Source organism: Antennarius striatus, chromosome 8 (assembly GCF_040054535.1).
Source record: "Antennarius striatus isolate MH-2024 chromosome 8, ASM4005453v1, whole genome shotgun sequence".
Lineage (NCBI taxonomy): Eukaryota > Metazoa > Chordata > Actinopteri > Lophiiformes > Antennariidae > Antennarius > Antennarius striatus.
The window spans coordinates 25077471-25103416 of record NC_090783.1 but is presented as its reverse complement, the minus strand read 5'-3'; the positions used below and the strand labels follow the sequence as shown (position 1 = coordinate 25103416).

The following is a 25946-nucleotide window of genomic DNA, read 5'->3' as shown; positions in this document are numbered from 1 at the left end:
CAAACCCTAACCCTCTAACCCCCAAACCCCAACCCTCTAAACCCCAAACCCTAACCCTCTAAACCCCAAACCCTAACCCTCTAACCCCCAAAACCTAACCTCTAACCCCAAACCCTAACCCTCTTAACCCTAAATCCCAAACCCTAACCCTCTAACCCCTAAACCCTAACCACCACACCCTCAAACCCCCTAACCTGTCCCACAGCCTGAAAACCCCTTAACCTTAACCTATCCTAAAGCCAACCTTTACACCAAACCCTGAACGATTTCTAAAAACTTAAAATTCAATTAAAAAAACTTTATTCATCCCTAAGTGACAATTGAGAGCACATAAAGAGGCATTGGTGTAAAAGTCCAAACAATGTAAACAGAAACAATCATAATTAGACAGTCAATCTCGCCCTTGCTCCGTCTCTCCTGTTCTCTCACAGGCCTTTGTGTGGTGGATTATTGGCCATCTGTGACCTCTGTCTGCTTCATCGGCTGGTGGTCTCTACTGGATGGATCAGCGTCTGGATGGATTGCTTCTACCGTCCTGGGAGACGGGTCCCTCCTCTGTAGTCTTCCTGAGGTTTTTCCCATTCATTTTTTTTCTTGTTAAAGGGGTTTTTTGAAGAGAGTTGTTCCTCATCCGATGTGAGAGTCGTACTACACGCAGTACACAAAAGGTCAGAGGGATATCGTCCATGTGCAGATTGTAAAACCCTTTGAGACATTTTATGTGAATCTGGGCTATTTAAGAAAAAAACTTGAAAACGTAGTTAGTTTAGACCCTACTTTTTGTTCTAAACCTCAAGGGTTAATTAGTTCAAAACCCAGTGACTTTAAAACCAATTTAGTTTAAAACCTAGTTTGGACATTAAAAAGGTCTTGAAGTATCCCACATCATGAGGTGTAATCACTAAAACCTTCCGCTTACTTTCAACAACTTGAAAAGCATGAAGAGTCTCGACAAAGGGCGTCTCCATGTCAGAAACCACAAGATAAAGGTCATTTCTCAGAAAAATACAGCCAAAATTAGTTCAATAAACTTTTATTTGTATAGCGCTTTATCACATCAACATTTCAAAGCGCTTTAACAGACAAACCCAACAAGACCCACCAGAGCAAGCAGAAGCGACAGCGGCGGGGAAAAACTCCCTCATTGAGGAAGAAACTCCGGGCAGGACCCAGGCTCTGGAGGACAGTCATCCGCCTTGACCGGTTGGGTGGGAAAGGAAATAGAGTGGGGATAGAGAAGGGCAAGAAAAGGAGATTGACTGCAATTCCATCTGTCCTATCTGCCACTTAGTCGAGCTCCAGCTGCTGAAGGGGGGGGGGGGGGGGGGTTCAGGCCTTTGGATTTCCTGTCTCCCATGCGTGTTCCCCACCTGTGGAGCAGAAGTACAGACAGCGGCAGTATCTTGCAATCGTTTAAAAAAAAAATTTTGCCACACTACAATCAATGCAACAAAGTGCTGAATTACTATGTGCATCATGGGATGACATACAAGCACTGCATGTATGCAGAGTTTAGCTCCTCTTCATAAACTGGTTCATACTTGTTCTTTGGTTTTACATAATCTCTTCCCTGGTAACTGGTTCTTGAATGGAATGTTACCCTCCTTTTCAAAATAAAATTTTCTACACAATTTCAAAGAAATAGTCTTAGACCATATTTTCCTTGAGATGAAACGTACATCTAGCACTAAATAGCACTAAAGAGGAAGGAACAGGAAGGCAATTGATCTGGAAGACATCCCTGGAGGTATGGAACCTTCTCTGAGAGGTGACTGGAGTTTTTGACCAGGTTGTTCAACAGAGTTCTAGCGGCTGAGAAGATGCCTGAGAAATGGAGGAAGTGTGCTGGTTCCCATTTTTAGGAACAAAGGTGACGTGATGAGTTGTAGAAACACTAGAGGGATAGTTGATGAGTCACACAATGAAGTTCTTGGAACAAATGGTACAGGGTAGAGTTAGGACAGATGGGAGTATTTACGAGCAACAATATGGTTTCATTCCCAGGAAAAGGAGCACAGATGCATTAGATGCCTTGAGAATGTTAATGAGGTACAGAGAAGGTCAGAAGGAGCTCCATGGTGTCTTTGTAGATCTAGAGAAAGTTTATGACAGAGAGGAAGTGTGGGACTGCATGAGGAGGTCTGGACTGGCAGAGAAGTCCGTTAGAACAGTACAGGACATGAACGAGGGCAGCAAAACAGGTGAGGTGTGCTGCAGGTGTGAGGGAGGGGTTCGAGGTAGAGGTAGAACTGATCAGGGATCAGATCTGAGCCCCTTCCTGTTTGCAGTGGAGGTAATAGGCTGACATGAAGTTAGACTGGATTCCCCATGGACCATGATGTTCACAGATGACACTGATCTGAACGGAGCTGGTGGAGGAACATTTAGAAAGGTGGTGGCATGCGATGGAGAGGAAAACAGCACCTGTGCATTAATGAGTGGAGTGGAGAAGGAAGAATGTTCCTCCACCTGATCCCTGCTTTCACAATGTCATCTGTGAACATGATGGTCCATGAGGTAATCCAGTCCAACTCCATCAGTCAGCCCATCATCACCACTGCAAACAGGAAGGGGCTCAGATCTGATCCCTGATCAGTCCCAGCTCTACGTTGAACTCCCTCACACCTGCAGCACACCTCACCTGTTCAGCTGAACTCGTTCATGTCCTGTACTGTTCTAACGGACCTCTGCCACTCCAGACTTCATGCAGGACCCCAGTTCCTCTCTGGGTACCCTGTCATTCTTTCTCTAGATCTACAGACACCATGGAGCTCCTCCTGACCTTCTCTGTACTTCATAAACATCCTCAAGGAAAAGAATGCATCTGTGGTTCTTTTCCTGGAAATTAAACCAAAGTCACCTGTAAATACTCACATCTGTCCTACCTTCTACCACTCGTTACCCACAACTTCATCGTGGGATTCATCAAATGTATCCCTCCATAGTTCCCACAACTCAGCAGATGACCCTTGTTCCTAAAAATGGGAACCAGCACACTCTTCCTCCATTCCTCAGGCATCTTCTCAGCCGCTAAATTCTGTTGAACAACCTGGTCAAAAACTCCACAGCAACCCAAGAGAAGGTTCCGTACCTCCAGGAATGCCATCCAGACCAACTGCCCTCCCGTTCCTTCCTCTTTAGTGCCATTCTACCTTCACACTTGCTGATCACCGCTACTTCCTGGTCCACCACACTTACATCTTCCACCCTCCCTTTTTCTGATTTTCCTCATCTCCTCAGAGTATTCCTTCCATCTACCCAGGACACTGGCACTAGTTGCCACATTTCCATCTCTATTCATCACCCTAACCTGCTGCACGTCCTTCTCATCTCCATCCCTCTGTCCGGCCAACCTGTAGAGACCTTTCAGATAAGACTCACCGTATATCCAGGAGTCGTGGACCGACCCAACATACATTGCCTCCACTTCAGAAATGTGGATTTCAGCACCACACATCATCTTGACAGGGCAGAGAATGACAGATGTTAGTTTAGCTATGACTCAGTCTAACATCTTAACAGTCAATCTACATGTACCTGCACGTTTGGGTTGATGGATTTATAGGATGGAGCCTCGATGGGGTGCCATCCATGCAGCCAGTTATGTCGGGAAATCCTAAAGAAAAATTAAACTGAGGTACTGAAGTCTGAGGTTGCAGCACAATGTCAGATATAATTTTAAGTTAATTTAACAGATCTCCACATGACTCACCTGTAATCCTGTGGAACTCCTCCTTGATGGCTCAGACGGGTTTCTGTCCAGGGAAATTGACGACCGCGGTAAAAGCCGTTTTGACGTTGAGTCGCACTCTGATGACCGCTCTGATACAGGAGTCTTACTCAGGTGCATCTCCCACATCATACAAAGACAACTTTATATAATGTGGGAGATCCCAATACCTGTTGGGACGCGAGAGCATGACCGGTTGTTTTTTAGGCTACAAATGTGAGGACATATTAGGCCATGGATGTATGTGATGGATTCGGACATGAAACACCGAATACTGCTCGTCACCTCAATCACCTCATCGCCATCATTGTTAGCAGTATCAGCATCATGTTCATCAGCATCTTAATTATTGATACCCTAATCGGCATCCTCACCATAATCATTGTTAGGATCATCTTTAAGGCATTCAATTTCATCAGCATTATCAATAGCACATCATCATCACCACCACCACAATCAGAGGGAGGGACACACACACACTTTAGGGTTTTTCTATGAACACAAACCCTCTTGGTTCTTTGGTCTCGGTCTAGAGGTGCATCTCCAGTGATGAAACAAGTTGTAGTACCAACAAAGTTAACTGAACAACGATCAGTTTGCCGTATGTGTCCCTTCACACGATGTGGTAGACAAGGAACAAAGTGTGTATTATCCATGTTTGTGTCAGCAGATGGGCTTTGTGGTCGTTTCCATTTGTTTAATGATAACTCCCAACAACTCCCCCTGTTGAGCTGGCCCAATCGGGTCACCTCACAAAACTTGTGTGGTGATCCAAATGAACATGGCTCTGGCCCCTAAAGGGATTTCACATAAAATCCGTCTCCCAGACAGTGGAGTGTGGATGTAGCACTGTGTTTAGAGCTGGAACCAATGGAAGCCAACCTTCCCATGAGCCCTAGGGGTTAAGGTTCTAACCCTAACACTAGGGACCTGTAGGCATGCCATTAGTACCACAAGCAGTACAGGGGGGAGGCCGAGTGACGGTCGCGCCGCAAATTTGGTTGTAGGGGGGACACCGCCTCGTTCAAGGGCTCCTCGGCAGTGACCGGGAGGTGAGCAGACACCTCCCACTCTGAAACTGGCTGGTGGGAGCAGGACTCGAACCGCCAATGTCTGACCGCAAGGCGTCTGCTCTACAACGGAGACACTACTGCCCCAAAAGAGAAGCTCCATGGAGTCTTTGTAGATCTAGAGAAAGTCTATGACAGAGAGGAAGTGTGGGACTACATGAGGAGGTCTGGACTGGCAGAGAAGTCCGTTAGAACAGTACAGGACATGAACAAGGGCAGCAGAACAGGTGAGGTGTGCTGCAGGTGTGACAGGAGTTCGAGGTAGAGGTGGGACTGATCAGGAATCAGATCTGAGCCCCTTCCTGTTTGCAGTGGAGGTAATAGGCTGACATGAAGTCAGACTGGATTCCCCATGGACCATGATGTTCACAGATGACACTGATCTGCATGGAGCTGTTGGAGGAACATTTAGAAAGGTGGTGGCATGCGATGGAGAGGAAAACAGCACCTGTGCATTAATGAGTGGAGTGGAGAAGGAAGAATGTTCCTCCACCTGATCCCTGCTTTCACAATGTCATCTGTGATCATGATGGTCCATGAGGTAATCCAGTCCAACTCCATCAGTCAGCCCATCATCACCACTGCAAACAGGAAGGGGCTCAGATCTGATCCCTGATCAGTCCCACCTCTACGTTGAACTCGCTCACACCTGCAGCACACCTCACCTGTTCAGCTGAACTCGTTCATGTCCTGTACTGTTCTAACGGACCTCTGCCACTCCAGACTTCATGCAGGACCCCAGTTCCTCTCTGGGTACCCGGTCAATCTTTCTCTAGATCCACAGACAACATGGAGCTCCTCCTGACCTTCTCTGTACTTCATTAACATCCTCAAGGAAAAGAATGCATCTGTGCTTCTTTTCCTGGAAATTAAACCAAAGTCGCCTGTAAATACTCACATCTGTCCAAACTACCTTCTACCACTCGTTACCCACAACTTCATCGTGGGATTCATCAAATTTATATCGCCATCGTTCCGACAACTCAGCAGATGACCCTTGTTCCTAAAAATGCATGTCCTTCCCATCTCCATCCCTCTGTCCGGCCAACCTAGACCTTTCAGGAAAGACTCACCGTATATCCAGGAGCCGTGGACCGACCCAACCTACATTGCCTCCACTTCAGAAATGTGGATTTCAGCACCACACATGATCTTGACAGGGCAGAGAATGACACGTGTTAGTTTAGCTATGACTCAGTCTAACATTTTAACAGTCAATCTACATGTACCTGCACGTTTGGGTTGATGGATTTATAGGATGGAGCCTCGATGGGGTGCCATCCATGCAGCCAGTTATGTCGGGAAATCCTAAAGAAAAATTAAACTGAGGTACTGAAGTCTGAGGTTGCAGCACAATGTCAGATATAATTTTAAGTTAATTTAACAGATCTCCACATGACTCACCTGTAATCCTGTGGAACTCCTCCTTGATGGCTCAGACGGGTTTCTGTCCAGGGAAATTGACGACCGCGGTAAAAGCCGTTTTGACGTTGAGTCGCACTCTGATGACCGCTCTGATACAGGAGTCTTACTCAGGTGCATCTCCCACATCATACAAAGACAACTTTATATAATGTGGGAGATCCCAATACCTGTTGGGACGCGAGAGCATGACCGGTTGTTTTTTAGGCTACAAATGTGAGGACATATTAGGCCATGGATGTATGTGATGGATTCGGACATGAAACACCGAATACTGCTCATCACCTCAATCACCTCATCGCCATCATTGTTAGCAGTATCAGCATCATGTTCATCAGCATCTTAATTATTGATACCCTAATCGGCATCCTCATCACCATAATCATTGTTAGTATCATCTTTGAGGCATTCAATTTCTGCAGCATTATCAATAGCACATCATCATCATCACCACAATCAGAAAAACCCTAAAGTGTGTCTGTGTGTTAGGGTTCTGCTTCACAATGATAGGAAGATCCGACATCGAAGGATCAGTCATCGTGTGTGTGTGTGTGTGTGTGTGTGTGTGTGTGTGTGTGTGTGTGTGTGTGTGTCCCTCCCTCTATGAACACAAACCCTCTTGGTTCTTTGGTCTCAGTCTAGAGGTGCATCTCCAGTGATGAAACAAGTTGTAGTACCAACAAAGTTAACTGAACAACGATCAGTTTGCCGTATGTGTCCCTTCACACGATGTGGTAGACAAGGAACAAAGTGTGTATTATCCATGTTTGTGTCAGCAGATGGGCTTTGTGGTCGTTTCCATTTGTTTAATGATAACTCCCAACAACTCCCCCTGTTGAGCTGGCCCAATCGGGTCACCTCACAAAACTTGTGTGGTGATCCAAATGAACATGGCTCTGGCCCCTAAAGGGATTTCACATAAAATCCATCTCCCAGACAGTGGAGTGTGGATGTAGCACTGTGTTTAGAGCTGGAACCAATGGAAGCTAACCTTCCCATGAGCCCTACGGGTTAGGGCTCCAACCCTAACACTAGGGACCTGTAGGCATGCCATTAGTACCACAAGCAGTACAGGGGGAGGCCGAGTGAAGGTCGCGCCGCAAATTTGGTTGTAGGGGGGACACCGCCTCTGTCAAGGGCTCCTCGGCAGTGACTGGGAGGTGAGCAGACACCCCCCACTCTGAAACTGGCTAGTGGAAGCGGGACTCGAACCGCCAATGTCTGACCACAAGGCGTCCGCTCTACCACGGAGACACTGCTGCCCCAAAGGACAAGCTCAATGGTGTCTTTGTAGATCTAGAGAAAGTTTATGACAGAGAGGAAGTGTGGGACTACATGAGGAGGTCTGGACTGGCAGAGAAGTCCGTTAGAACAGTACAGGACATGAACGAGGGCAGCAGAACAGGTGAGGTGTGCTGCAGGTGTGAGGGAGGGGTTCGAGGTAGAGGTGGGACTAATCACGAATCAGATCTGAGCCCCTTCCTGTTTGCAGTGGAGGTAATAGGCTGACATGAAGTTAGACTGGATTCCCCATGGACCATGATGTTCACAGATGACACTGATCTGCACGGAGCAGGTGGAGGAACATTTAGAAAGGTGGTGGCATGCAATGGAGAGGAAAACAGCACCTGTGCATTAATGAGTGGAGTGGGAAGGAAGAATGTTCCTCCACCTGATCCCTGCTTTCACAATGTCATCTGTGAACATGATGGTCCATGAGGTAATCCAGTCCAACTCCATCAGTCAGCCCATCATCACCACTGCAAACAGGAAGGGGCTCAGATCTGATCCCTGATCAGTCCCACCTCTACGTTGAACTCCCTCACACCTGCAGCACACCTCACCTGTTCAGCTGAACTCGTTCATGTCTTGTACTGTTCTAACGGACCTCTGCCACTCCAGACTTCATGCAGGACCCCAGTTCCTCTCTGGGTACCCTGTCATTCTTTCTCTAGATCTACAGACACCATGGAGCTCCTCCTGACCTTCTCTCTACTTCATTAACATCAAGACAAATAACGCATCTGTGGTTCTTTTCCTGGAAATTAAACCAAAGTCGCTCGTAATTATAACACCCTCAATGTCAAGTTTCCCCCTCATCACTGGATCTGACACTTTACACCTACATAATCCTCTTAGCCAACCCTTCTTTTAAAGTGACCCCTACTCAGTTTCTCTTCCCATTAACACCACAGTAAATCTGAATCCTGTTCTTCAGATTCTAGACCTACTGCCTTTCCACCTGCTCTCCTGCACACAGTGATGCTGGTTAGTTCTAAACCTGGTTCCTTTAAAATACATAGTTAGCTGGGTTCAAAAACTAGTCATTTTAAAATCTAGTCCACAACCTAGTTTTTCAGAATTAGAGTCTTCATAATTAAGATAGTGTAAACAAAAAAATGTAATCCTATTCTTTGACTACTGATTTTTCATTAAAATGTTTATCTAAACTTAACATGTTTTAATTGGATTGATAATTTTTATGATCCTTTTTGTAACTAAACAATTTCACCTCTTACATTCTGATTCATCGGTGCACTCTTCCCTCTCTGCCCCCCTCCCGAACTAACCAGCCCCTACCCCCAACCTCTGACAATAATTAAATAGACAAAACTAAGATTCACAACTTTAGACCAATAAAACTCTAGATCAGGTGAAAACGACAGTTCATTAGCTGTAGTACTCATTTTAACCACTCGAGAGAGACAAAGGACCATCGAGCCAAACCTGAGCTCCAGTCAGCAAAGACCAAATGACAAAAAGAAATGTTTCATGAACACCTGAAGGAAAACTAAATGTTTACATAAAACTATAGAAAGTTGAAATGGTGCTCAATTTGCACAATGACCCACTTGTTACACATTTATGCAAGTAAATGCTTTTTAGTTCTTGTCATTTCTGAGTTAAAATAGTCTTTGTCAACCTTTACACATTCACTGTGGACACCAAAGACTTTCATTGTGAGGTACATAGTGCCGTGCACTTATACTGTGATGCTTTGTGGGCGGAGTGATACGGGACAGTGTGATGAGACCAGACACCGGCATGGCTGAGAGTGTAACGTGTGTGAATGACTGAATAAAGTGTCGCTCCTGAGGCCAACGATGAATCTACGAGCATCTGTCATCTAAGGCAAGTTATGTGGTGACCAACAACACATTGTACAGGGAAACCAGTTTCTTTACACAACACACACTTTACAGCTTGAATCTTTTTAGATTAACTGTTAAACTATTCTGGTGTGTTTTCTTAACACTAATCTATCAGTCAGTTCACTTCAATGCAGTCACGTCAGGTGAAGTCACATTTAACACGACTTGGTATTATAATCAATAACCAGCAGCATTATCATCAATAACCAGCAGCATTATCATCAATAACCAGCAGCATTATCATCAATAACCAGCAGCATTATCATCAATAACCAGCAGCATCATCAATAACCAGCAGCATCATCATCAATAACCAGCAGCATCATCATCAATAATCATCATCAGGGTGAAGGCCTCATGCGGTGGGCGGAGCTTCCCTTGTGGAACCAGGTGTCTCTGGATGATGACACGTCTCATCACTGTGACTCCAGCCGTTTAGATTTTTGCCCTTTTAGGTTTTTAATTAAAGTGACGTCATTGAAATCAAAGCTGGTCTGATTTTAAGTTTCAAACAAATAATTTCACACCGGAGCGCGCTCACGTTTCAGTCCGACCAACAACCGGTGTCTGCAGGCCTACGTCACCCCAGGTCCAGCTCGGTACCGGACCTGAGGGCCCGGTAAGTTAACGTGAGCACCGCCACACATCTGGTGGCCACTGGTTCTGCCCCTCCATGAGCCAACACCCCCATCAGGAGGGACTTACCTGCTGCTGGAGGCTCCTCCGAGAGGAAGCCGCTCAGGGGCTTCCTCTGGCCGCCCCGGACCGGGACTGTGGGGGTGACGTCCTGCAGCTCCATCAGCCAGCTTTACACACACCTGCTGGTGTAGCCGGTCTGGCCCAACTTGTCCTTTAAGGTCTCTCCGTTGTGTAATAAGGACCCTGGGCGTGATGGTTTGAGCCCAGCTGGCGTATTTATTCTGCACAAATGAAGAGACACGGTCACAAATTGCGCACACAAAGCGGGACAGAGCGCAGCAACCTGCAGCACAGGAAATGTCATGAAAACAATTGACGCGGTTGTCCTGAACTTCTCCTGCGAAATACACATTCTCTAAACATTGACCAAACACTTTACTCGGGACAAAAACTAAACTTAAGATCACAAAAACTCGATAGTATCAAACCCAATTCTTACTTTCTAACACTTTAACTTCATTCGTTGAATTTTTATACCACATGCAACGCGGGAGCACTTCACAAACTCACCTTCCTCCATCATCGCCACAACGGGACTGAGGAAAGGCACAGCCGCGGGTTAACGCCAGCTTTACACACAGCTGCTGGCTAACGCCGGGTCGCTGCTGCTTGAATCTTAACTCGTCCTGAAGCAAAGCTTCCAGAGCCGTGGAGGAGAAACCCGCGTTAACGCTGACCTGAAGGCGCTGAACCAAACTCTGCACGCCGACTGACATCACCTGTGTTGGAGACGCCAAATCTGACATAAAACCATCCCATCAGCCAATCCACGCTGATCAATCAGCCGATCCACGCCCACCCATCAGCCAATCATCATGGTCACGCGGCTCCTGCTGCAGCTGGTCATCATTAGTCTGATTTCCTTGAATCCACTGACGCAGCGCACATGCGCAGTAGAAGTTGTTCACGCCCAACATGAACTGTTTATTAGACAAGTTGTGTTTCTGATGATTCATTTTATTCTTGAACAATTACAACACTCTCACCTGAAAACGTGAATAAAACCCAAAGCTGAATATTTCAGAAGAATCACAGCGAACATGAAGGAGAACAGGAACCAGAACCAGAAACCAGATTTAATATTGAAACACAAGTCCTCACACCAGTGATCCTGGACATGAGGGTCAGACCGGACTGATTAGAACCGGTTCTACTTCACACCTGATTGGGACTGAAACTGGTGCTCAGGTCCTTCTGCTGACAGCAGGTGGCGCTACACGCATGACCGCTCACCTGCTTCTTCTCAGGAGGACGGATCACAACACACATTTATCAGTACTGTGTGTGTGTGTGTGTGTGTGTGTGTGTGTGTGTGTGTGTGTGTGTATGTGTGTGTGTGTATGTGTGTGTGTGTCCTCAGGTCTGATTGAATTAAGACAGAATATCACATGATATCACTGAACACAGAGGAATAACACACACACAGACACACACACACACACGCACACACACAGAACATGTATGCTAGGCAGAGAAGAGTGACGGTTGAAACCTTTTATTTTTCTCAGCCACACCAAACAGGCTGTAAATGAAGATAAAAATACTACAAACTCTTACAGACTGACGGCCTGCATCACACAAACTGTGTGCAGTTCATCCGGTGCCATTCTAGACGTCATTTTAAATGCATTTTCTTTAGAATGGAATAATAATTTGCAGCTCGGTCCCACAGACACCAGTATAACTCTCTTTGTTCTACTGGTCCACTGGCTTCGTGTTCTAACCCAATAATACAAGATGAATTGGGATGAGTGGCTGAGTATCAGGGGTTAATGCAGTGGAATTCAAATCACCAACAAATGACTTTGTGACAGTAATGATTATTGAGTATGATAATAATGATATATTCAGTACTGATCAGACATATTGATAGGTTCCTCTGATGTCGTGACTCCTTTGAAGGAAACATTTCTGTTCTTGGGATCAACGTGTTGAATTAAAGACCAGTGTGAACGAAGCTGATCACACTGACATGTCATCTCCGTCTCTGGTCCCCTGCCAGTTCTGGACAGAGGCTGTTTCCATGACAACCCATCAACCCAGATGTTTATTATGTTTCTTTGAAGTGTATAAGACAGGTTGTAAAAAGGAAATGGATTCCGTCCGTCCCGTGCTCCGTCCCTCTTGAAGACCTTGTAGGTGGCCTGCTGTGTTTTTAATGTGTTCTTCTCTTCCAGCTGTGCGTGATGGACGTTTGATTGGACCTCCTTTGGGAGACATGACAGGACCCGGCCCACCTGGAAACAAAGGCCTGAGGTCTTCCCTCCCATCCGGGCGCCGCTGAGTGATAGCCCAACAATCAGCAGTGTCATCATCAGTATCATCATCAGCGTCATCATCAGCGTCATCAGCAGCGTCATCAGCAGCGTCATCAGCAGCAGCATCATCATCATCATCAGCGTCATCAGCGTCACCATCATCACCAGCAGCAGTATTATCACCACAATCAGAGGGACGGACGGACGGACGGACACACACACACCAATACATCTTTTAGGGTTTTTCTATGAAGAAGCTCCTCTAGACGGAGACCCAAGAACTAACAGGGTTTGTGTTCAGTGATGAAACAAGTTGTAGTACCAAAATTTACTGAACAACCTAGGGTTAGGGTTACCACAGAGACACTGCTGCCCCAAAGAAGAAGCTCCATGGTGTCTTTGTAGATCTAGAGAAAGTCTGACAGAGGAAGTGTAGGACTGCATGAGGAAGTCGAGTGGCAGTGAAGTCCGTTAGAACAGTACAGGACATGAAGGAGGGCAGCAGAACAGGTGAGGTGTGCTGCAGGTGTGACAGGGGTTCGAGGTAGATGTGGGACTGATCAGGGATCAGATCTGAGCCCCTTCCTGTTTGCTGTGGAGGTAATAGGCTGACATGAAGTTAGACTGGATTCCCCATGGACCATGATGTTCACAGATGACACTGATCTGCACGGAGCTGGTGGAGGAATATTTAGAAAGGTGGTGGCATGCGATGGAGAGGAAAACAGCACCAGTGCATTAATGAGTGGAGTGGAGAAGGAAGAATGTTCCTTCCGCTCGTAAATATCACACCCTCAATGTCAAGTTTCCCCCTCATCACTGGATCTGACACTTTCCACCTACACAATCCTCTTAGCTAACCCTTCTTTTAAAGTGACCCCTACTCCGTTTTTCTTCCCATTAACACTACCGTAAATCTGAATCCTGTGCTTCAGAGTGTGTCTCCTGCACACAGTGATGCTGGTTAGTTCTAAACCTGGTTCCTTTAAAATACATAGTTAGCTGGGTTCAAAAACTAGTCATTTTAAAACCTAGTCCACAACCTAGTTTTTCAGAATTAGAGTCTTCATAATTAAGATAGTGTAAACAAAAAATGTATTCTATTCTTTGACTACTGATTTTTAATTAATATGTTTATCTAAACTTAACATGTTTTTAATTGGATTGATAATTTTTATGATCCTTTTTGTAACTAAACAATTTCACCTTTAAATAGTTAAATTGTCTTTGTCAACCTTCACACGTTCACTGTGGACACCAAAGACTTTCATTTTGTAGTACATAGTGCCGCGCACTTATACTGTGATGCTGATGTGAATGACGAGTGGGCGGAGTGATACGGGACAGTGTGATGAGACCGGACACCGGCATGGCTGAGAGTGTAACGTGCGTGAATGACAGTGAATAAAGTGTCGCTCCTTAGGCCAACGATGAGTCTACGAGCATCTGTCATCTAAGGCAAGTTATGTGGTCACCAACAACACATTGTACAGGGAAACCAGTTTCTTTACACAACACACACTTTACATCTTCAGTCTTTTTAGATTAACTGTTAAACTGTTCTGGTGTGTTTTCTTAACACTAATCTATCAGTCAGTTCACTTCAATACAGTCACGTCAGGTGACGTCACATTTAAACCGACTTGGTATTATCATCAATAACCAGCAGCATTATCATCAATAACCAGCAGCATTATCATCAACAACCAGCAGCAGTATCATCAATAACCAGCAGCAGTATCATCAATAACCAGCAGCAGTATCATCAATAACCAGCAGCAGTATCATCAATAACCAGCAGCAGTATCATCAATAACCAGCAGCATCATCATCAATAATCATCATCAGGGTGAAGGCCTCATGCGGTGGGCGGAGCTTCCCTTGTGGAACCAGGTGTCTCTGGATGATGACGCGTCTCATCGCTGTGACTCCAGCCGTTTAGATTTTTGCTCTTTTAGGTTTTTAATTAAAGTGACGTCATTGAAATCAAAGCTGGTCTGATTTTAAGTTTCAAACAAATACAGCCAGCTGGCGTATTTATTCTGCACAAATGAAGAGACACGGTCACAAATTGCGCACACAAAGCGGGACAGAGCGCACCAACCTGCAGCACAGGAAATGTCATGAAAACAATTGCTGCAGTTGTCCTGAACTTTTCCCGCGAAATACACATTCTCTAAACATTGACCAAACACTTCACTCGGGACAAAAACTCGATAGTATCAAACCCAATTCTTACTTTCTAACACTTTATCTTCGTTCGTACAACTTTTTATACCACATGCAACGCGGGAGCACTTCACAAACTCACCTTCCTCCGTCACCTCCAGAATGGGACTGAGGAAAGGGCGCGCGACGGAAGTGACGTCACGGGTCGAAGGTAACGGAGACACCAAAAGAACAACTTCAAAATAAAATGCAAAACACTCATTTAAACAAAAGAATGAAGATTTAAAAAAATAAGGAACGGAAGACTTTTGGTAGAATAAAATATGTTTTCCATCTGCAAAACAAGAATTAAATAGACAAAACTAAGATGCACAACTTTAGATCAATAAAACTCTAGATCAGGTGAAACCAACAGTTCATTAACTGTAGTACTCATTTTAACCACTCGAGGGAGAAAAAGTACCATTATGCATATTCAAAATTTATGTCAAAACATTAAAAACTTTTCACCAGTTTCTGGTCGTCCTTTTCTCCTGAAATTGAATCAAATACATTTCCTCTCAGATTGATGCTTTTATTTTGACCTACCACCGGAAATGAATGCATATCCATGACACTGCCTTCCTTTTGTCAGTAGCCGCATTAGCTTTAAACCAAAACGAACACAAAGACAAAGACATAAACACGGAAATAACACACAAAAACCTTTAAAAGAGAGAAAATGCAAACAAAATAACACATTCGTGCTTCGTATTTCACAAACTATTCCGTGGAAAACTACACAACAAACTTATTTCGAAAGACACCAATACTGTAAAATCGTCTTGAAGGATCTGTAGTTGCGATGCCCTCCTCTGGACGTAATGGGTTACTACAAAAACATTAAAGTTACACGTTGCTAGATCGTCATTAGCTTCCGGTTTGGACTACCAAAGCACTTTAAATTTGCGGAAATATTTCGTGTTTGCCCCCATTTTTTTCAAATATTACAAACAATGCAACCTTCTCTTTGGTTTTGACCAAGAAATTTCACCCACAACTTTAACACTTTTACACAAGAACCTAATAGATTTTGACAATTAAAGAATTTCTTCACTTCAAACTGCCTACAAGTCTTAATTTGCGAGGTAATAATCGTTCAAAAATGATGTCAAAACATTAAAAACTTTTCACCAGTTTTTGGTCGTACTTTTCTCGTGAAATTGAATCAAATACATTTCCTCTTAGATTGATGCTTTTATTTTGAGCTACCACCGGATATGAATGCATATCGGTGACACTGCCTTCCTGTGTCAGTAGCTGTGTTAGCTTTACACCAAAACAAACACAAAGACAAAGACATAAACACACAAAAAACACACAAAAACCTTTAAAGGAGAGAAAATGCAAACAAAAGAACGCATTCGTGCTCCGTATTTGACAAACTATTCCGTGGAAAACTACACAACAAACTTATTTCGAAAGACACGTCTTCTTCTTCTCCTATCCTGTCAAATCGTCTTGAAGGATCTGTAGTTGCGATGCCCTCCTCTGGACGTAATGGGTTACTACAAAAACATTAAAGTTACACGTTGCTAGATCGTCATTAGCTTCCGGTTGGGACTACCAAAGCACTTTAAATTTGCGGAAATATTTCGTGTTTGTCCCCATTTTTTTTCAAATATTACAAACAATGCAACCTTCTCTTTGGTTTTGACCAAGAAATTTAACCCACAACTTTAACCCTTTTACACAAGAACCTAATAGATTTTGACAATTAAAGAATTTCTTCACTTCAAACTGCCTACAAGTCTTAATTTGCGAGGTAATAATCGTTCAAAAATGATGTCAAAACATTAAAAACTTTTCACCAGTTTTTGGTCGTACTTTTCTCGTGAAATTGAATCAAATACATTTCCTCTTAGATTGATGCTTTTATTTTGAGCTACCACCGGATATGAATGCATATCGGTGACACTGCCTTCCTGTGTCAGTAGCTGTGCTGGCTTTACACCAAAACAAACACAAAGACAAAGACATAAACACACAAAAAACACACAAAAACCTTTAAAGGAGAGAAAATGCAAACAAAAGAACGCATTCGTGCTCCGTATTTGACAAACTATTCCGTGGAAAACTACACAACAAACTTATTTCGAAAGACACGTCTTCTTCTTCTCCTATCCTGTCAAATCGTCTTGAAGGATCTGTAGTTGCGATGCCCTCCTCTGGACGTAATGGGTTACTACAAAAACATTAAAGTTACACGTTGCTAGATCGTCATTAGCTTCCGGTTGGGACTACCAAAGCACTTTAAATTTGCGGAAATATTTCGTGTTTGTCCCCATTTTTTTCAAATATTACAAACAATGCAACCTTCTCTTTGGTTTTGACCAAGAAATTTAACCCACAACTTTAACACTTTTACACAAGAACCTAATAGATTTTGACAATTAAAGAATTTCTTCACTTCAAACTGCCTACAAGTCTTAATTTGCGAGGTAATAATCGTTCAAAAATGATGTCAAAACATTAAAAACTTTTCACCAGTTTTTGGTCGTACTTTTCTCGTGAAATTGAATCAAATACATTTCCTCTTAGATTGATGCTTTTATTTTGAGCTACCACCGGATATGAATGCATATCGGTGACACTGCCTTCCTGTGTCAGTAGCTGTGTTAGCTTTACACCAAAACAAACACAAAGACAAAGACATAAACACACAAAAGACACACAAAAACCTTTAAAGGAGAGAAAATGCAAACAAAAGAACGCATTCGTGCTCCGTATTTGACAAACTATTCCGTGGAAAACTACACAACAAACTTATTTCGAAAGACACGTCTTCTTCTTCTCCTATCCTGTCAAATCGTCTTGAAGGATCTGTAGTTGCGATGCCCTCCTCTGGACGTAATGGGTTACTACAAAAACATTAAAGTTACACGTTGCTAGATCGTCATTAGCTTCCGGTTGGGACTACCAAAGCACGTTAAATTTGCGGAAATATTTCGTGTTTGTCCCCATTTTTTTCAAATATTACAAACAATGCAACCTTCTCTTTGGTTTTGACCAAGAAATTTAACCCACAACTTTAACACTTTTACACAAGAACCTAATAGATTTTGACAATTAAAGAATTTCTTCACTTCAAACTGCCTACAAGTCTTAATTTGCGAGGTAATAATCGTTCAAAAATGATGTCAAAACATTAAAAACTTTTCACCAGTTTTTGGTCGTACTTTTCTCGTGAAATTGAATCAAATACATTTCCTCTTAGATTGATGCTTTTATTTTGAGCTACCACCGGATATGAATGCATATCGGTGACACTGCCTTCCTGTGTCAGTAGCTGTGTTAGCTTTACACCAAAACAAACACAAAGACAAAGACATAAACACACAAAAAACACACAAAAACCTTTAAAGGAGAGAAAATGCAAACAAAAGAACGCATTCGTGCTCCGTATTTGACAAACTATTCCGTGGAAAACTACACAACAAACTTATTTCGAAAGACACGTCTTCTTCTTCTCCTATCCTGTCAAATCGTCTTGAAGGATCTGTAGTTGCGATGCCCTCCTCTGGACGTAATGGGTTACTACAAAAACATTAAAGTTACACGTTGCTAGATCGTCAATAGCTTCCGGTTTGGACTACCAAAGCACTTTAAATTTGCGGAAATATTTCGTGTTTGTCCCCATTTTTTTCAAATATTACAAACAATGCAACCTTCTCTTTGGTTTTGACCAAGAAATTTAACCCACAACTTTAACACTTTTACACAAGAACCTAATAGATTTTGACAATTAAAGAATTTTGTCACTTCAAACTGCCTACAAGTCTTAATTTGCGAGGTAATAATCGTTCAAAAATGATGTCAAAACATTAAAAACTTTTCACCAGTTTTTGGTCGTACTTTTCTCGTGAAATTGAATCAAATACATTTCCTCTTAGATTGATGCTTTTATTTTGAGCTACCACCGGATATGAATGCATATCGGTGACACTGCCTTCCTGTGTCAGTAGCTGTGTTAGCTTTACACCAAAACAAACACAAAGACAAAGACATAAACACACAAAAACCTTTAAAGGAGAGAAAATGCAAACAAAAGAACGCATTCGTGCTCCGTATTTGACAAACTATTCCGTGGAAAACTACACAACAAACTTATTTCGAAAGACACGTCTTCTTCTTCTCCTATCCTGTCAAATCGTCTTGAAGGATCTGTAGTTGCGATGCCCTCCTCTGGACGTAATGGGTTACTACAAAAACATTAAAGTTACACGTTGCTAGATCGTCATTAGCTTCCGGTTGGGACTACCAAAGCACTTTAAATTTGCGGAAATATTTCGTGTTTGTCCCCATTTTTTTCAAATATTACAAACAATGCAACCTTCTCTTTGGTTTTGACCAAGAAATTTAACCCACAACTTTAACACTTTTACACAAGAACCTAATAGATTTTGACAATTAAAGAATTTCTTCACTTCAAACTGCCTACAAGTCTTAATTTGCGAGGTAATAATCGTTCAAAAATGATGTCAAAACATTAAAAACTTTTCACCAGTTTTTGGTCGTACTTTTCTCGTGAAATTGAATCAAATACATTTCCTCTTAGATTGATGCTTTTATTTTGAGCTACCACCGGATATGAATGCATATCGGTGACACTGCCTTCCTGTGTCAGTAGCTGTGTTAGCTTTACACCAAAACAAACACAAAGACAAAGACATAAACACACAAAAAACACACAAAAACCTTTAAAGGAGAGAAAATGCAAACAAAAGAACGTATTTGTGCTTCGTATTTGACAAACTATTCCGTGGAAAATTACACAACAAACTTATTTCGAAAGATACGTCTTCTTCTTCTCCTATCCTGTCAAATCGTCTTGAAGGATCTGTAGTTGCGATGCCCTCCTCTGGACGTAATGGGTTACTACAAAAACATTAAAGTTACACGTTGCTAGATCGTCATTAGCTTCCGGTTGGGACTACCAAAGCACTTTAAATTTGCGGAAATATTTCGTGTTTGTCCCCATTTTTTTCAAATATTACAAACAATGCAACCTTCTCTTTGGTTTTGACCAAGAAATTTAACCCACAACTTTAACACTTTTACACAAGAACCTAATAGATTTTGACAATTAAAGAATTTCTTCACTTCAAACTGCCTACAAGTCTTAATTTGCGAGGTAATAATCGTTCAAAAATGATGTCAAAACATTAAAAACTTTTCACCAGTTTTTGGTCGTACTTTTCTCGTGAAATTGAATCAAATACATTTCCTCTTAGATTGATGCTTTTATTTTGAGCTACCACCGGATATGAATGCATATCGGTGACACTGCCTTCCTGTGTCAGTAGCTGTATTAGCTTTACACCAAAACGAACACAAAGACAAAGACATAAACACACAAAAAACACACAAAAACCTTTAAAAGAGAGAAAATTCAAACAAACTAACACATTCGTGCTTCGTATTTGACAAACTATTCCGTGGAAAACTACACAACAAATACATTTCGTCTTTGTTGATATGTAAATATATGTTATGCCTTTAATCACATTATAACAACTTTTTCAGTGTATTCTCAGGACAGTAGGAGCTGCGAGGGAATAGAAAGGTCACAAGTGACACTACCACATTTCAATTTGGCCTTTTAAATATTAGATCAATGTCATCGAAGGCCTTGCTTGTGAACGATTTAATTCTTCAGCATGGCCTGGATATGACTGCTTTATGTGAAACATGGCTAAAACCAAATGTCTTCTTACCGTTAAATGAAGCTTCACCACCTGATTTTACATATGCTCCTGCCGCAAGGGCTGATAAACAGGGTGGAGGTGTTGCTTTAGTCTACAAATCTATTCTGAACCTGACTTCTAATCTAGATATTCATTTTACATCTTTTGAGGCTCTTGTTCTAAAACCATCGCCTACAGCTATAAACAGCAGGCTTCATCTTGTAGTAGTCTATAGACCGCCTGGTCCCTATTCTTTATTCTTAGAAGAATTTGGTGAATTCCTGTCGGATCTAATTACAAAATCTGATGAGGTTATGGTGACAGGTGATTTTAACATTTATTTAAATAACCCTAGTGATCCGTTGTGTAAAGCTTTCCTAACCCTCCTGGACATGTTAGGTTTCACTCAGTGGGTACATGAAGCAACTCATTCCAGTGGTAATACCCTAGATCTGATTCTATTTCGCGGTATAAATGTTACTGCTGTGACTGTCTCTCCTCTTACGTCAGTGATATCTGACCATTTTCTTATTACTTTTAAAGCAGCCTTTACTTGTCAAAATAGCATTACTCCTGATTTAGTCACTACTCGCCATATCGGCTTGTCAACGGTATCTAAACTTAGTGAGCTTCTACCTGAGGTATTGACTCCTTTTACTGTAGCAACAGGATCAATCGAAAATTACACTAGTGATCTAAACTCAGCTCTTTCTAGTCTGTTGGACTCAGTTGCACCTCTAAAAACTAAAAACATAGGGGTGCGCAGGTCTACACCATGGTTTAACGAGGAGACACGCGCTCTCAGACGGGCCTGTAGGAGTTTAGAGCGCAGGTGGCGTAAATCTAAATCTAAATCATGCTACATCTCTTGGCACGAGTGTGTCTTAAATTACAAACGTGCTCTGTCCACCGCTAAAGCTGCCTATTTCTCCAGATTAATAAGTAAAAATAAACACAATCCTCGATTTCTGTTTAATACTGAAGCCAGATTGACCCAGAAACAGCCAACGGCAAGCAGCTTGTTATTGGCGGCTGATGATTTCCAAGATTTTTTCTGCCGTAAAATTGATAACATTAGACATAAAATTACTTCTTCAGCTTCACCTGGATCAAAATTTGATGTGGTTCCTTCTCTGGGTGTTAAAACCCAACTTCTCTCTTTAACACACTTTGAGACCATCTCTCTGGAAGAATTATCGAAGTTGGTCTCAATCTCCAAACCTACTACTTGCCTCTTAGACCCTCTCCCAGCTAAACTAGTTAAAGAATTATGGCCATTGCTGGGCCCTACTATGTTAAATGTAGTTAATCTTTCTCTTAAAACTGGTGTTGTTCCCACTAGCTTTAAAGCGGCTGTAGTTAAACCTCTGCTTAAAAAGCCACATCTCGACCAAGAGTCTTTAAATAATTATAGACCAGTTTCTAACCTTCCATTCTTATCTAAAGTACTAGAAAGGGTAGTATCTCAACAGCTCTTAGATTATTTATCATTAAGCGGTCTTTTCGAACCATTCCAATCAGCTTTTCGGGCCCGCCATTCCACTGAAACAGCACTTACCAAAGTTGTGATTGATCTCCTTTTAAATCTGGACTCTGATACCACTTCTGTTCTCCTTCTTTTGGATCTTAGTGCAGCGTTTGATACTATAGATCACTGTATACTCCTTGACAGACTGGAGAGACAGTTTGGTGTCTGTGCGTTAGCTCTTGCTTGGTTAAAATCTTATCTAACTGATAGGACTCAATGCATCTCCTACAATTATAAAACTTCTGCCTTCTCCGACGTCAAATATGGCGTACCTCAGGGGTCTGTCCTCGGTCCTTTATTATTCTCCCTGTACGTTGCACCTCTTGGTCAAATTATACGCAGCTTTGGAATAAGTTTCCACTGTTACGCGGATGACACACAACTTTATATGCCCATAAAAGCAGATGATCAATCTGAATTAATTAAACTAGAGGCCTGTCTTTCTGCTGTGAATCGTTGGATGTCCAGTAATTTCTTGCTCCTAAACCCAGACAAAACTGAAATGTTAATCATTGGCCCTGCCCGACATAGAAACCAATTTCAACACCTAACAATATCTGTAGATAACTGTCTTATAACCCATAGTTCAACAGTCAAGAACCTTGGAGTAACGTTAGATTCGACTCTTGCCAAGCATATTAAAGAGGTGACAAAGATCGCCTTCTTTCATCTACGTAATATTTCCAAAATTAGGTCCTCTCTAGCCATGGCTGATGCAGAAATTTTGATTCATGCCTTTGTGTCCTCTAGACTTGACTATTGTAATGTTCTGTTATCAGGGTTGCCTCGGTCTAGAACTAGGGGCCTTCAGATGGTTCAGAACACAGCAGCAAGAATATTAACTAAAACTAGGAAATTTGACCATATCACCCCAGTTTTGGCTGCATTACACTGGCTCCCGATTCATGTTAGATCCGATTTTAAGGTACTCTTATTAACATACAAAAGCCTTAATGGGCTTGCTCCAACCTATCTGTCTGATCTGGTTAAACCTTACACGCCGACTAGGGCTCTCCGCTCTCAGAATACAGGTCTCTTGTGTGTTCCTAGATTTAAAAAGAAGTCAGCTGGCCAGAGGGCCTTCTCCTATCGTGCCCCTTTCTTGTGGAATAACCTCCCTATAAATATTAGACAGTCTGAATCTGTAAATGTCTTTAAATCTAGCCTCAAAATATATCTGTTCGACCTAACATATAAGTAATATCGGGGGTGGCGGTCTCAATGTTTAGGTTTAGCCTAGTCCTGCCGACGAGTCATAGGATTTCTTAGTTAGGCCCCTGCCTCCCATTAATCCTCTGCTATTCTGGTCCCTCTAGCACCACTCTCCCCCTGTTCTCTCTGTCTCTCTCCCTCCTTCTCCTGTTCTCTCTCACAGGCCTTTGTGTGGTGGATCATCGGCAATCGGCTACCTCTGTCTGCTTCCATGGCTGGCGATAGCACAAGCTGTACAGTGGTCCTGTTTCACCATCCACTAGCGGAGTGCTGGTTCTGCCTCATTTGGTTCTGCTGTGGTTTTGGGGTTTTGCCAGAGTAACCTTGACTTTAACTTTTTTGAGCTGAATGACTTAGGCACTGTCTGGTCTGTCCTCAGAGTGGTGGATCCTTGGCAATCGGTGACCTCTGTGTGCTTCATCGGCTGGTGATGACTCGCTCTACTGGATGGATCAGCGTGTCTTTGTCATACATTTATTATTGTTACTGTTATTATTACTGTGTTATTAATCTGTACATGTCATATCTATTGCTTCGTCTGTCCACTCCTGGAAGAGGGGTCCCTCCTCTAGTCTTCCTGAGGTTTCTCCCATCCATTTTTTCCCCTGTTAAAAGGGTTTTGGGGGGAGTTGTTCCTTATCCGATGCGAGGGTCGCACTGCTTGCAGTGCACAAAGGTCAGAGGGATATCGTCCATGTGCAGATTGTAAAGCCCTTTGAGACTTTGTTTGTGAATCTGGGCTATATAAAAATAAATAAACTTGAAACTTGAAACTTGAAACTTGAAACAAGTTGTCAGTGGAAAGTTTTTCTAACTGATACAGATGAAGACATCCTGACTGATTCATGTCCTGATTGTGCACTCACAGTTTCTCTTCTGCTATCTGTTAACTGTCACACCAAAAATAAATGTTGTTAGGGGCACAGTGACCCCCTCCCTTAAATCATGCAATGTCCTGTTATGGGAACTGTCTTCTGTTAAAGAAAAACATGTGTTCTGTGCCGTAGACATTTAATCCTTATGTGGTAACTGATTCATATGTTTTTCTGTCTCAACTTCACTATGTTTCTCAACTCCACCCGTTATGATGTAACCAATGACATGCATTTCATGTAGAAAAACTGTGGAGATTCACTCCTCATTGGACTTTTTTCTTTTTGTCCCCTTGTCGACAAGTAAACCTGTGTTGAAGAAATACTTTGGTCTCTGAGTATTTTTTATGTCAGTGCATTTTTGGAAAGAACCAGAACTAGAGTGGCTTGTGTTTTGATTGTTGTTCTCTCTAGTGTCAGGAATCCTGACACTCTTAGATTGATGCTTTTATTTTGAGCTACCACCGGAAATGAATGCATATCCGTGACACTGCCGTCCTCTTGTCAGTAGCCGTATTAGCTTTAAAACAAAACGACACAAAGACAAAGACGTAAACACACAAAAAACACACAAAAACCTTTAAAAGAGAGAAAATGGAAACAAAATAACACATTTGTGCTTCGTATTTGACAAACTATTCCGTGGAAAACTACACAACAAACTTATTTCAAAAGACACGTCAATACTGTCAAATCGTCTTGAAGGATCTGTAGATGCGATGCCCTCCTCTGGACGTAATGGGTTACTACAACAACATTAAAATAAAGTTACACGTTGCTAGATCGTCAATAGCTTCCGGTTAGGACTACCAAAGTACTTTAAATTTGCGGAAATACTACGTGTTTGTCACCATTTTTTTTTCAAATATTACAAACAATGCAACCTTCTCTTTGGTTTTGACCAGGAAATTTAACCCACAACTTTAACACTTTTACACAAGAACCTAATAGATTTTGACAGTTAAAGAATTTATTCACTTCAAACTGCCTACAAGTCTTAATTTGTACGGTAATAATCATTCAAAAATGATGTCAAAACATTAAAAACTTTTCACCACTTTTTGGTCGTACTTTTCTCCTGAAATTGAAGCAAATACATTTCCTCTTAGATCGATGCTTTTATTTTGAGTTACCACCGGAAATGAATGCATATCGGTGCTCCTGCCCTCCTGTGGCCAGTAGCCGTATTACACATTTTAGTTTTAGTCAGTCTTCGTTTCCGAACCCAGACGAACAATCATCTATTTTACCTTTTGTAAACACTAACGAGAAGGTAGAGAGGGGCTAATGCTATATAGCATTTCAAGCAGTTTTACGATTGTATACATTTCAATTAGTAAGACATGTTAAACTGCATTGCTGATAAAATGTTCATAAGGCTCTTGATGGAAGATGCGTTTGATACCCTCTTGTGGCCAAAGTGAGGAACAACATTTTAATGTCACTTTACACATCCTATCACTCAAATATCACTATGTATTACTTACTTGATAGAAGGCAAACTGTTGTTAAGATGAGAGAAACTAATCAAAATATTTCCTTCAAAGCTGGAGTGCATAGAACGCTTCTGGTTCAATGTAAATGAAGAATTATCTTTTCAACGTGCAACATTCTTGATTGTTGGATAAGTTAAACCAACAACTAAAGTATGTGAGCAGAGGGGCCAAAGTTAAACAATCGTTTCGCACCTCCCAAAAAAAGATATGTGATCCATTTCCTAGTTTGTACTTGAAACGCCGCTGCAGCTCTCGTCAGTACAGTTTTTCCTGTACCCAGAATATTCTGTAATATTACGAATATAATACACAAAATTTTCTACTTACAAAATTTCTCAGCAGGAAAATATTGCCTCTAGTTACGAAAGAAATTTCGACTTACGAAATGTAAAAATAGAGTATCGGCTGATACTTGCAGCTCCCGCAGGTTCCTGAACGCAACATTCTCATAGCTGCTCTGCCATTGGCTATTACCTAGCATCCTGGCATCCCATTGGCTCAGAGGGGCCTCTGTGTGTAGCTAGATAGGTGTCTATGCAGTGTCCACGTCATTCAGCCCTCGACCCGTGAGGTGTTCTGATAGTTTTACGTAAATATATTAACTTTTAGAGT

The 25946-nt window shown here is 42.3% G+C and overlaps 1 long non-coding RNA gene across 1 annotated transcript; it reads right to left on the bottom strand.

Annotated features, from left to right (window-relative positions):
- Nucleotides 1–438: 438 nt before the first annotated feature.
- On the bottom strand, nucleotides 439–4949 carry LOC137600350 (uncharacterized). Its single transcript, XR_011036929.1, has 3 exons — nucleotides 3538–4949; nucleotides 3382–3460; nucleotides 439–1370 (listed from the first exon to the last, which is right to left on the bottom strand). It is a non-coding gene; the product is annotated as an uncharacterized lncRNA (long non-coding RNA).
- Nucleotides 4950–25946: the final 20997 nt, after the last annotated feature.